The sequence below is a fragment of the Ailuropoda melanoleuca genome, chromosome 6, assembly GCF_002007445.2.
Source record: "Ailuropoda melanoleuca isolate Jingjing chromosome 6, ASM200744v2, whole genome shotgun sequence".
Taxonomy (NCBI): Eukaryota; Metazoa; Chordata; class Mammalia; order Carnivora; family Ursidae; genus Ailuropoda; species Ailuropoda melanoleuca.
The window spans coordinates 22,502,639-22,514,854 of NC_048223.1; the positions used below are offsets into that span (position 1 = coordinate 22,502,639).

At 37.9% G+C, this 12,216-nt stretch overlaps 1 pseudogene; it reads right to left on the bottom strand.

Moving 5' to 3' along the window:
• Positions 1-8,179: 8,179 nt before the first annotated feature.
• LOC109488395 lies at positions 8,180-9,065 on the bottom strand (annotated as a pseudogene).
• Between the last annotated feature and the right edge of the window lie 3,151 nt (positions 9,066-12,216).

Consider the following 12,216-nt stretch of genomic DNA (forward strand, 5'->3'; position numbering starts at 1 on the left):
AAAGACATTACAATTCCTGGTACTAATGTTCTTTGTTGGGAGAGTCAGAGCCATATTGTTTATTTTTACAAATGCGTAACTTACAAAAACAATTTTTAATAGTTCATTTGGAATCTTTAATAATAATTTAATGATATTGGGAATTACTAATCTGCATATTTTTCTTCATTGTATGTTGTATGAGCAAGGAAGATAAAGAGTTTTGGGACTTTGTTACTTATTCTTTGTCATTGTAGTTTCAGATCAATAGAATTACACACTTTTTTTTTGTTGAGAAATTACTGATTTTTAGTTTTTCCCAGTCTGAACTCTCATACTCTTTACAAGGCCATATTCTTTCCTGTCCCTGGGCCATTGCAGTCTTTTATCCTTCAATTTTGTCCACATCTTCCCATGGCAAACCCCTCACTGTTCAATGTGCAGCTCAAATCTGACCTCTTCAGGGATTCTCCCTGACAAGCATGTCTAAAATACTCACCTCCATAGCTGTCTATACCAACACCCTTTGATTTTTATTAGTTTTTTACTCTGAGAAATCACTACTTATTCCTTATATGTTTATTCTCTCTTGGCCTCCACTAGAATGTAAGCTGTCAGAGGCAGAATCCATTATTATCCTCAGCATGCCTAGAACATCATAGCAAGGCAATAAATATCTGCTAGATGAATTAATGGATTTTGGAATTGATAATACTATTTTAACTTACCACTAACATTATTTGAATCCATTCATTCTACCTTTTCAAAGTTGGACTTTGAAAAAAATGTTTATTGATTCTTTCTATTTTTATTTCTGGTATTACTGACAATGCAGAACATTTTTACACATTGTATTAATAGTTTTATTTACTCTTGTGTGATAAATTGGGACGGTGTCTGACCTTAGACTCAAAACAATGACTTCAAGTGTTGACTTTATCATTTGCTAATTATTCAGCTCGCACAGCCACTTAATATTCCTGAACCTCAGTTTCCTCAAGTGTAGATTTTAGATACAAATACTTGCTCTGCTCATTCCGTAAAATTTTTGTGAAGGTGAAATTAGATAATGTATTTATGAAACCACTTTGTAAATGGAATATGTAAGATCTTTTTATTAAATTTAATGTGCTAGTGCATTGCCTAATGGACCGAAAGAGTTAATTGTTCTGCAAAAATCATCTAATTTATTTTCAGGGTTGGGGAGAATTTTATGCAAGGTGGTACTAATAGATAATAATAACTCATTTGTTCCTCCATCACACCCTTCTTTAGAGAACTCAGAGAGCTTTATTCTATCTCATTAATCCTTAACAATGCCTCTGAATCATTAGACCACCTGATGATAAGCACTATTCTTCTGATTTTTACAGCTGGAGCAAATGAGGCACTGAGAGGTTATGTGACTTTTTCAAAGTCACACAGAAATCAAGGAGGGTGCTGTGGAAAGGGGCTCGAGACTCCTAGCAGCATCCTGCCTGTAACTGACTGAAGCAGACAGTACCCAGCATGCATTGTTGCTAAGGTCTAGCAGAAGAAACAAAGAGCATGACAGGTGTACTGTCCTCAGTGAGCTTCATTCTTAGAGTGACAATAGGAACATAAATCAGCTGAGTCAGAATCGAAATGTCATGAGTTTTTTTAAAGTGCTGTGAAGTTTCCATGTGGGTCGATCTCATTAGTTAAAACAGAAGAGACTTCAGAGAAAGGTGACATTTGCAGTAGATCATAGAATGTTGATAAGTTTTGAAAGTAATAAAAATGGAAAGAAAACATACTAAGCAAATAAAACAGAATAACAAAACATGAGAAATATGGGACATATCTGAGGAAAAATAACACCACTTTGAATAATGTGATATATACAAATAACATAATGGTGTTAGCTAGATACATGCTAAAATCACCTTAAAATGATAATATATATTATTGTTATAAGGAGTTACCATAATTATTGATTCACAGTCATCATCATGGTTAAACTCATGTTTATTACAAGTACTCATCAAACATTAAAGGGAGTAGTAAATATAATATAAGGCTGCTGGGATACATTGAAATAAAGTTTAAGTACCTTCCCTTCTATCTTGTGTCTGAGCATATTTCTCGGCCCAGATCTTGGTCTTGAGATTCAGCCATGGGATTTTCTTTGCCAAATGGAACATGACCAGATGTGACTCAAGCTGAGGGTTTAGATGCGCTTACACAGTTTGGCTTGCCTTATGCAATAAAACTGACATAAGAGATAAAGCCCCAAGGATAGTTTCTGTTCTAAAGAGTATGAGTGACACATAGAGTGGATTTGGATCCAGTGCTCAGCCTCAGTCCAAAGCCAACCAAACCCCAAATCTATCCCACCTGGCTCACAGATCTGTGAGTGAGAAAAATAAATGCTCAATTCTAAGTCATTGAACTTTAGAGTGATTTATTAGGCAATCATAGTTGATTAACCTAGCTGGTAGTGTCTAATGGGGGTAAACTGTATAAAATCTTGAATTCAGGATGTGCTACTTTTCAATTTAGTGAACATAAATGGATCTTTATAAATAAGAGTCCTTACAAGTAGTTTGTTGACAGATAAACCTATGGATGGGCTCCAGATCTCAGAAATGGAATAAAATGTTGATTTAAATGTAGATATCCACATTTTTCTGAGCCACTCTCTAAGTGATAAGGACCATGACCCTGAAGTGTTGTGAACAAGAGAGTAGCACAGACACAATATGACTTCGGTAGGAACTATTTGGCTGAGTATGTAGGATACAGATGTAGTATTGGGAGTCCAGGCAGGAGAGTATTGTCAATGTCTAAATGATAGGCATTGCTTAAATTAGGTGGAAGTAAGAAAAAAAAAAAAGGACAGGAAGAAAACACATGCAAGAAGCTTTGCTGGAGTTGACTTCATTGGATGTGACAGTTGATGAGTTGATGAGGATAAGCAAAATCAAAAGTGACTTGAGCCTTTGAAGCAGTTGTTGGTTGTAAAGCCTACTGATGTCATTCCCAGTAATGAAAAATTTAGAGGGGGATGAGTAGGTGATTTGAACTGTGGAGAGAGGATGAGTTTCATATTGAAGTACAGACAGATTTGAGGAAGTAGCAAGACTCCACTTACCTGATTGTCAGGTGCCTTAAAGTGGGGAGTGTTCTTATGCCTAGATGGAAAGGATTGCTTACGTATTAAATTCCAAACTCCAGAGAAGTTTTAAGAAGCAAAATCAATGGATTCCTGCTTGAAGCCAAGAACATTAGGTATTCAGTATTCATTGAAATTCTATTTCCAGGAATACCAGCAGGTTCTTTAAGAGAGAACGCCTCGATTGGCCATGGCTGCTGCTTTTGGAGGGCATTCTAACTAAGGGGCTGATGGAAGAAGCACAATGCTCACATACTGCATTGCAGAAAATCTTAAAATTAGCTTTATATTGAAATATGGAAATATGATGTTCTATGCCGGTTAGTAGTCAGGTGATGATAAAGAATTTTATAGTGGCTTACTGGCCAATAACTTGAGACATTTTAACAAGTGATAATTCATGACCTATAGATTTGTTGTAAGAGCATAGCATTTGAGAACATTGGCTTTGGAAACAGCCCACTCTGGTTTGGATTATGTTCTGCCAGTTTCAGCCTACTGATTCATTCACTTAAATATTTGTTGAATCCCTGCCATTTTGTATGTCTGAGAACAAAAACATACAAAGATCACTGCTCTTGGGAATTTACATCTTAGTGGAGGGAGGTATTCAACAAATAGTAAACATAAGAAATAAATTACAAAGAATATTAAAAAGTTATGAATGGTCTGGAGAAAGAAGGAGAGGCATGTAACGAGGTTTGGGAGTTTGGTGGAGTGGGGGACAAATAGCATTATTAAATAAGGTAGTCAGGATAGATCTCATTGAGATGGTAATATTTGAGCAAAAACTTGAAGGAGTTGAAAGTCATAGGGAGATATAAACAGATAAACTATCTAGAGCACAGGTCCTAAGGCAGAAGTATACCTGATATGTTTGATGAACAGGAGAGAGGCTGGAGTAGAAAGAGCAATTCAAAGAGCAGGAGGAAATGAAGTCAGTGAGAAAAATGGGTGGGAGGGAATCAGATAGGGGTTTTAGCTTTTACTAGGAGTAAAAAGGAGATTCATTAGAGAATTATTTTTCTCTCCTTTTCATTATAGAAATTTTCAAGCACATATAAAAATAAGTAGTACAATTGAGCCTCATCATCCAGTTAAAATAATTATTGATATAAGACCATTCTTATTTCATCTGTATCTCTACTCAGTCCTTCAGTTCCTGATTATTTTAAAGCAGATTCAAGACATCATATCATTTGACTTATAACTATTTAGTAATATCTTTAAAAGAAAAGACCTAATTGTCTTAAACATAATCATAATGCCATTATTATACCTAAAAATAAAGATCTTGGGTTACCAGCTATCCAATAAGCATTCATATTTCCCCCAATTATTTTAGAAACTCACTTTTTAAATTGTTATTATTTGTGTGAATTAGAAATTATAAACTGTTTTGGGCAAAGAGGTAACAGAAACACGCTGGCTGATGTAGTAAGAATAGTGTGTGGGGTGTCAAAGAAGCAGGCAGAATGGTTGGAAGCTGTTGTAGTCATTTGGAAGAGAAGTAATGGTGGCTCAGCTTAGAATGGTAGCTGCAGAGGTGATGATAAATTTTTGATTGGTGAATATATTTTAAAATTAGAGCCAGTAGGTTTTCCAAAGGTATTGGATATATAGAGAGGGAGAAATCAAGGACAAGTACAAGGTTCCTGGGTTAAGCTGGTTAACAGTGTTAACAGGTTTGTGGAGACACAAAATTAAGTTTTGGCACATTGGTTTGAGATAGCAGTTGGGCAGATCAAAACTGTACCTAAAAATCACAGTCACCAGCTGTGAGACTGGATGAAGTCACCAGTATATTTAGTGTAAATTGAAGAGAGACGATAACCAAGGACACAGCCCTGGGGCATTCCAAGGTTTTGAGCAAGAGACAAAACCAGCAAAGGATACTGAGGAACAACCAGTGAAGCAAGTGTTCTGGGAATTAAGTGGAGGAATTGTCTTACTGAGCAGGCAGCCATCCACAGTGTCAAAAGCTGTTGTTATGTCAACCAAAATGAAAACTGTGATAAAGGATAAGATGAATTACTCTTTCAGGTAATTTTGTTTATTTAAAAAATATTTATTGCCTACCTACTGTATTTCGACCCCTGATTAGACACTGCAGATAAAAATGAGAACAGCATGTAATTTCTACCTTTAGGAATCTTATAGGTTATAAAACACTATTATAACTTACCCACTTTATGCTCCAGGTTATGAAAAAAAAAAATTATTCCCCTCTAGAATTTTTTTGGTTAATTACTCTTCTTTTTTTAAATTTTTTTTAATTTTATTATTATATTATGTTAGTCACCATACAGTACATCCCCGGATTCTGATGCAAAGTTGGATGCTTCATTAGTTGTGTATAACACCCAGTGCACCATGCAATACGTGCCCTCCTTACTACCCATCACCAGTCTATCCCATTCCCCCACCCCCTCCCCTCTGAAGTCTTCAGTTGGTTAATTACTCTTCTTATTTAGAAGAAATATCGATACATTTGTGGTAAAGAATAAAACCCAGAGGTTAGGTTTAATTGACAAATGATTATCTTTAAGTCATAAGCTTAAGAAGAGGAGAAAACTGTGAGTATCTCCAGAAAGGACTTTGGAAGGAGAATGAAGAGGCCTAAACAAAAATGAGTGGGTAGAGGATGAGATCATGGGCTGGAGAAAGGCTCGAGGGAGAAAGGCTGGGTGGTCTCTGGTTGAAGCAAGACTTAAGACAAACACAAACATCTAAGAGAGAATTGTAAATGGATCGCTTTAAAACTGTGGAATTGGACTGACAGAAGATGAAAACTGGGATAGTTTGCAAAGGGATGGGACCAATTTCTCTAAAATTCATAAAAATGAATAAGGTGTAGAATTGTCCTAGGCCCTAGAGCAGGAGTTCAGTTCAATCGAACAAAGACGTTAAGAGCCAGAAAGGGCTGAACTGACATCTGGGCTAAATATGTAGAGAGCTTGGCATGGAGTACGTGTTCAGTAAATGGCAGCATTTACTGCAACAGGATATACACCCCCTCAAAAATGTCTGTCTACCAAGGTGTTGGTAGCAGCTGTCTCGATCATTAGGAATACGCTTGCTTGCTTTTTATATTCTTTGTGATTGTATTTTTTTTATTTTTCTGAAATAAGTACATATTCATTTGTAATAAGAAAAACAATATTGAAAACCTTTTTGTAAGAGGAATAAAAGTTAGCCGTACAGTTTTTATCTAGTCCTTATGGAGCCAATTTGAAAGTGGGAATAAATCCACGCCTGAAATATGGCTGATGAAATCACTTCGAATGAAATTTTGTAACATGAGTGAGACCCTAAAGCCCTCCGGGAATGATGGTAGCACCGCCACTGATGGTGGCACTGAATCAGGTATCCTGATGTTTCACTTAATTCTAAGAAAATTTGTGCATTTGTAAATATAATCACAACTTCCTACCTCAATGTATTCCAAAAACCTTAATTTTGATTTTGTTTTTTAAATCACCATCTACATGCAGAGTAGGGTGGTTAGGGTAAGGGTATATGGCAGAATAATATTTGAAAACTGCTCTCAAGAAACTGCTAAAATGTATTATGTATAAAGGCAATACTGAAGAGATTATTCAATTCAATTTAAAAAATTACATTGAGCTATGTTGAGTGCTGGGAATCTAAGAGTGAATAAGACACAGGGCTATCTCCTACCAGGGGAAAAAGACATGTAAACAAATAAGTGACAATGTGACAAATGAGGCAATAGAAACACAGAGCAGCTACCTGGACGTGCAAGGGTAAGAGTGATTAATTTTATCCAGAAGTTCAGGAAAACATTTCTGAAGTGGGGAGGACTAGTTGCTGAGGACCAGAAAGAAAATAGTCTGGCATCCAAAATGGAAATGCTCATTATGAATGAATAATTGTATTAGACACTTGTTGAGAAGTGTTAGACCGAGCAGGGTGTCAGCCCGTGAGACAAATAAGTTTAACAGAGGGCAAATTCAAAGACCTTTGTGTGTTATAAGAAGGGCTCTGATGTATATTGGGCAGTTTGGAGGGAAATGGTTACGGAGGCCATCTGGGGCCAGCATGAGCTGAGGAACATAAGTTTTGTGTAACAAGATGATTATCACCCATCAAAACCTCTAAACAAAGCAACGCTGCGTGGCCGTATACTACAGAGAGGAAGAATGAGTGCAGAATTTGAGCAACTTCCAAGAGATGACAGTGTTGCACATAAAGAAAAGTGAAGATATAGGGAAATAGGAGTTTTGTGTTATATGACTGGAACAATCTGGGAAGCACTGGGGGATTTTGGATAGAAGATGTTCCAGAGAGCAAATAATGGAAGATTGAGAAAATCTTCAAAGTTTGAACATAGAAACTATGTAAGGAAGTAACAAAAAATCTGCAGTGACAGATTTAGTGCGATTTAAGAATTTAAAAAGACTCTTTTAACATCAATTCTTAACATTCTAAAGTTCTTTATAAAGCAGAGAGTCCAAGAAGAGTATCAGAGGGGAAAAAAACAAACAAAAATAGTTTTCATTGGCTTTAAATGGATAACTGCCATAAAAGTTTCTTCAAAAGTTCAGCTCCACAGATGTATTTTCAGTACCTATTATATGTCAGACACTATAAACTGTGGTGCTGGGGATATAAATGTATGTAAGGTACTGTACTTTTATGAAACTTACATTCTATTTTGGTTATCAGATCTATAAAAGTTACATTGATAAAATATTCTTAGTGATATATAGAGAGGAAGAACAAAATACATCCAGAACACAGGGAATTGATTAATCCAATCAATACAATATAGTAATCAGGTTAAAACCATTTTTGTGTAATTTAGTTTAACTGTGATCCACGATGAGAGTATACTCCTATCATCCAAGCTGATATTCTTATTTTTCCCCCTCATTTAAGGCAGAATAATTTGCTCAGACCCATCAGAGAAATGGATGGCTTGCATCTGTAACAAAACATTGATTTTAAAACCTAGGTCAGTAATTGTATATGAGAGTGTACACTGCTACATACAGAATAAGCTGCCCTGTAAAAGCAGGACCCTTGTGACATTTTTTACGTTTAGTATTCCTTTACTTCCTCTTCACAGTCTCCTTCAACAGCGTCCACACCAACTGCCTCATAATCCTTCTCAACGGCAGCCATGTCTTCCTGGGCCTCAGAAAACTCTCCTTCCTTCATGCCCTTCCCCACATACCAGTGAACAAAGGCACGCTTGGCATACACAAGGTCACACTTACGGTCCAGGCGAGCCCAGGCCTCAGCAATGGCTGTGGTGCTGCTCAGCACGCACACAGCTCGCTATACTTTGGCCAGGTCTCTGCCAGGTACCACAGTGGGAAGCTGAAATTAAGGCCAACATCGAAGCCGATGTGGCATCAGTTCATAAACTGGATGGTACGCTTGGTCTTGATGGTGGCAATGGCAGCGTTGACATCTTTGGGAACTGCACTGTCATGGTACAGCAGGCAGCAAGCCACGTATTTACCATGGCGAGGGTCACATTTCACCTTCTGGTTGGCTGGCTCAAAGCACACATTGGTGACCTCTGCTACAGAAAGATGTTCACGTAGGCTTTCTCAACTTAGATGACAGAAGCATATGTGGCCAGAAGGAAGTGGATATGGGCATAGGGCACCAGGTTGGTCTGGAATTCTGTCAGGTCAACATTCAGGGCTCCATAAAATCTTAGGCAAGCAGTGATGGAGAACACAACCTAGCTAATAAGGCAGTTAAGGTTAGTGTAGTTTGGGCATTCAAGTTCAAGGTTAATACAACAGATGCCATAGATGGCCTCATTGTCTTCCATGAAGGCACAATCTGAGTGCTCCAGGGTGCTGTGGGGAGTGAGGATGGAGTTGGAGTTGTAGGGTTCAGCTACAGCTGTGGAAACCTGATGGGCTGGGTAAATGGAGAACTCTAGCTTGTACTTCTTGCCATAATCGACAGAAAGGTTCTAGGCTATAACCACTGCTCTGAGCACATGCTTGTCAGCACCCAGCTCACTGAAGTAGGTGTTGAAGGAGTCATCTCCTCCCCCAGTGGTCTTGTCACTTGGCACCTGGCTATTGAGCTGGATGCCATGTTTCAGGGAGTGGCGCTCCCAGCAGGCATTGCCAGTCTGGACACCAGGCTGGCCAACATGGACGGAGACGCATTCACACGTGGTCGCTGCTTTGCAGCTGCTGAGCAGATGGCGGAGAGGAAAAGGGAGAAGTTGCTTTTTACCGCCCACCTCTTAGGTGGTTAATGTAAGAGAAACTCCAAACTAATACTCTTACTTTACCTGTGGAGAAGATAAAATATGTGATAGGAATGTGGCTAAAATCACATATTCCTGTCTCAAGTACTAGAAAAGCAAATTAAAGCAATTTCCACGTGGCTGGGGTATCATGGATGATATTAGTGCATTAATAGCCGTCATTTATGGAGCACAGTTCTATATTTATACATCTACTTTCTCATTTAATTCTCATATAGCCCTTATATGAAGTAAAGTACAATTTCACAATTGCTGCATGATGGAGGCTGGGTTTGAACCCAGGCAGTTTGGCTCTGGAATATATTTTCTTAACCACTATCTTGCCTCTCAAAGTCTTTTATTTTTTGAGGGGGGAGTTGGTTGGTTTTTTTTTTTTTTAAGTCTTAAAAGACAATATATTACAGAAGATTATTTAGGATGAAGAAATGTAGGTGAAGAATAAAAAATAACAGAATTTTTTATGTGGCTTTTTGAATGGGATAATTATTGTCTTATGTGGTAGTGTATCTTGTGTGGTTGTTTCAGATTGCTAATGTGGTTCTTCCAGCTTGGGTAGAAAAGAGTATTTGTGGAGTAAATAGTCATGAATCATTTTGTTGTGGGATCCTAGCACTGGGCAGATTCTTCTTCCCGTTATAAGACTGTTCTGGGGACATCTCTGTGAGGAACAGAAGGGGGCACTGGGAGGCCACATTCACTTCAATATAGCCATTGTCTATGTCATGGTTCTCTAACTTGTCTCTAACTGTGTCATCAGAAGTAGCTGAAGGGCCTATAAAAATACAGTTTTCTGGGCTCCACTCTGAAGTTTCTGACTGAGTAGGTCTGAATCAGAGTTTCCATTTGCATTTCCTACCAGTGTCTGGTTGATGGGGTTGATGCTGGTTCAGGGACCACACTTTATTTTTTTTTTAAAGTTTTATTTGTTTATTTGAGAGAGAGAGAGATAGCAAGAGAAAGCACAAGCAGGGAGGAGAGGGAGAAGCAAGCTCCCTGCGAGCAGGGAGCCCAATATGGGGCTTGATCCCAGGACCCTGGGATCATGGCCTGAGCTGAGGGCAGATGCTTAACGATTGAGCCACCAAGGCATCCCAGGGACCACACTTTAAAAACCAAAGGTCTCTGCTGTTCTCATGCCCTTTTTATGCTTACAAAATGTTGTGAATTGCCATATCAGTATCCCCTCGCGGGCAGCAGTTTGATCCACTGAACTTAAGAACACGGTGAACCATCTTAGCCCTCATTTCACAGCTAAGGCACCAGCAGGTAGCTTGATCCTACAGCAAGGGCAGCATCCCAGAGACCTGCATTTATTTGCCCTCCACCCAGTGAATAAGGATACACAGGCTCAAAAGATTTTGCTCTCACATACCCCACAAAAGGAGCCCAGTAATACCAGGCAGCCAAGGGAGATGCTCTTTGTCCCCATCGATGACACCAGCGGGACTTGATCAGGAGCTCCGACAGAAGAATGAAGCCGACCAAAAGCATTGCAAGGGCTCTGAAAACTAAAACTGTCAGTGAAACTAAACCCCACAAAAGTACAACAGAATTCACCTGCTAAACCTAAACCTAAAAGCAAATTATCAGCTGAAAAAAGATTTAAGATTGAGTCTCCTAATAATCAAAAGACATTCATGTCTTCTGCTCATTTCTTAACTGGATTATTTGTTTATTGGTTGTTGAGTTTGATAAGTTCTTTATAGATTTTTGGATACTAACCCTTTATCAGATATATCATTTGCAAATATCTTTTCCCATTTTGTAGGTTAACTTTTAGTTTTGTTGATTGTTTCCTTCCCTGTGCAGAAGCTTTTTGTCTTGATGAAGTCTTAAGAGTTAATTTTTGCTTTTGTTTCCCTTGCCTTCTGCGATGTATGTAGTAAGAAGTTGCTTAAAATAGAAATAAAATAGCATAAAATAGAAAATCATGTATTATACCAAAGACCAGGAAAACTATGAATAAAACACTGAGAAAAACATGAATGAGAAAAGCAATCAATAGATGCTAATATTGAATTGAATCAAATGTTGGCCTTATCTAATAAGACCTAAAGCAGTTGTCATAAAAACACAGGATACAAGAGCAACACATAACACATAATGTCAATATATGTATGCATATACACTGATAATGAACATGTGAAAACCAAAATTTAAAAATGTGACTAAGAATTTCTCCAAGAATGAAATACTTAGGTATAAATCTAACAAAGCATATACAGGATTTATATAATGAAAGTTATAAAATGCTGATGAAAGCAATCAGAAAGAACCTTAAATCTTTGAGGGACATACCGTGTTTTTTTTTTAATTTAAATTTTGGTTAACATATAGTGCAATATTAGTTTCAGGAGTAGAATTCAGTGATTCATCAGGTACGTACAACACCCAGTGCTCATCACAACAGGTGCCCTCTTGAATACCCATCACCCATCTAGCCCATCTCCCCCCACCTCCCTCCATCAGCCCTTAGTTTTTTCTGTATCGTTAAGAATCACTTATGGTTTGTTTCCCTTTCTCCTTTTTCCCCCCTTCCCATATGTTCATCTGTTTTCTTTCTTAAATCCATGTATAAGTGAGACTGTCTTTCTCTGACTTACTTCACTTAACATAATACACTCTAGTTCCATCCATGTCATTGCAAATGGCAAGATTTCATTCTTTTTGATGGCTGAGTAATATTCCATTATACATATATACACCACATCTTCTTTGTCCATTCAACAGTCTATGGACATTTGGGCTCTCTCCATAGTTTGGCTATTGTTTATAATGCTGCTGTAAACATCAGGGTACCCTTTCAAATATGTATTTTTATAGCTTTTGGGTAAAT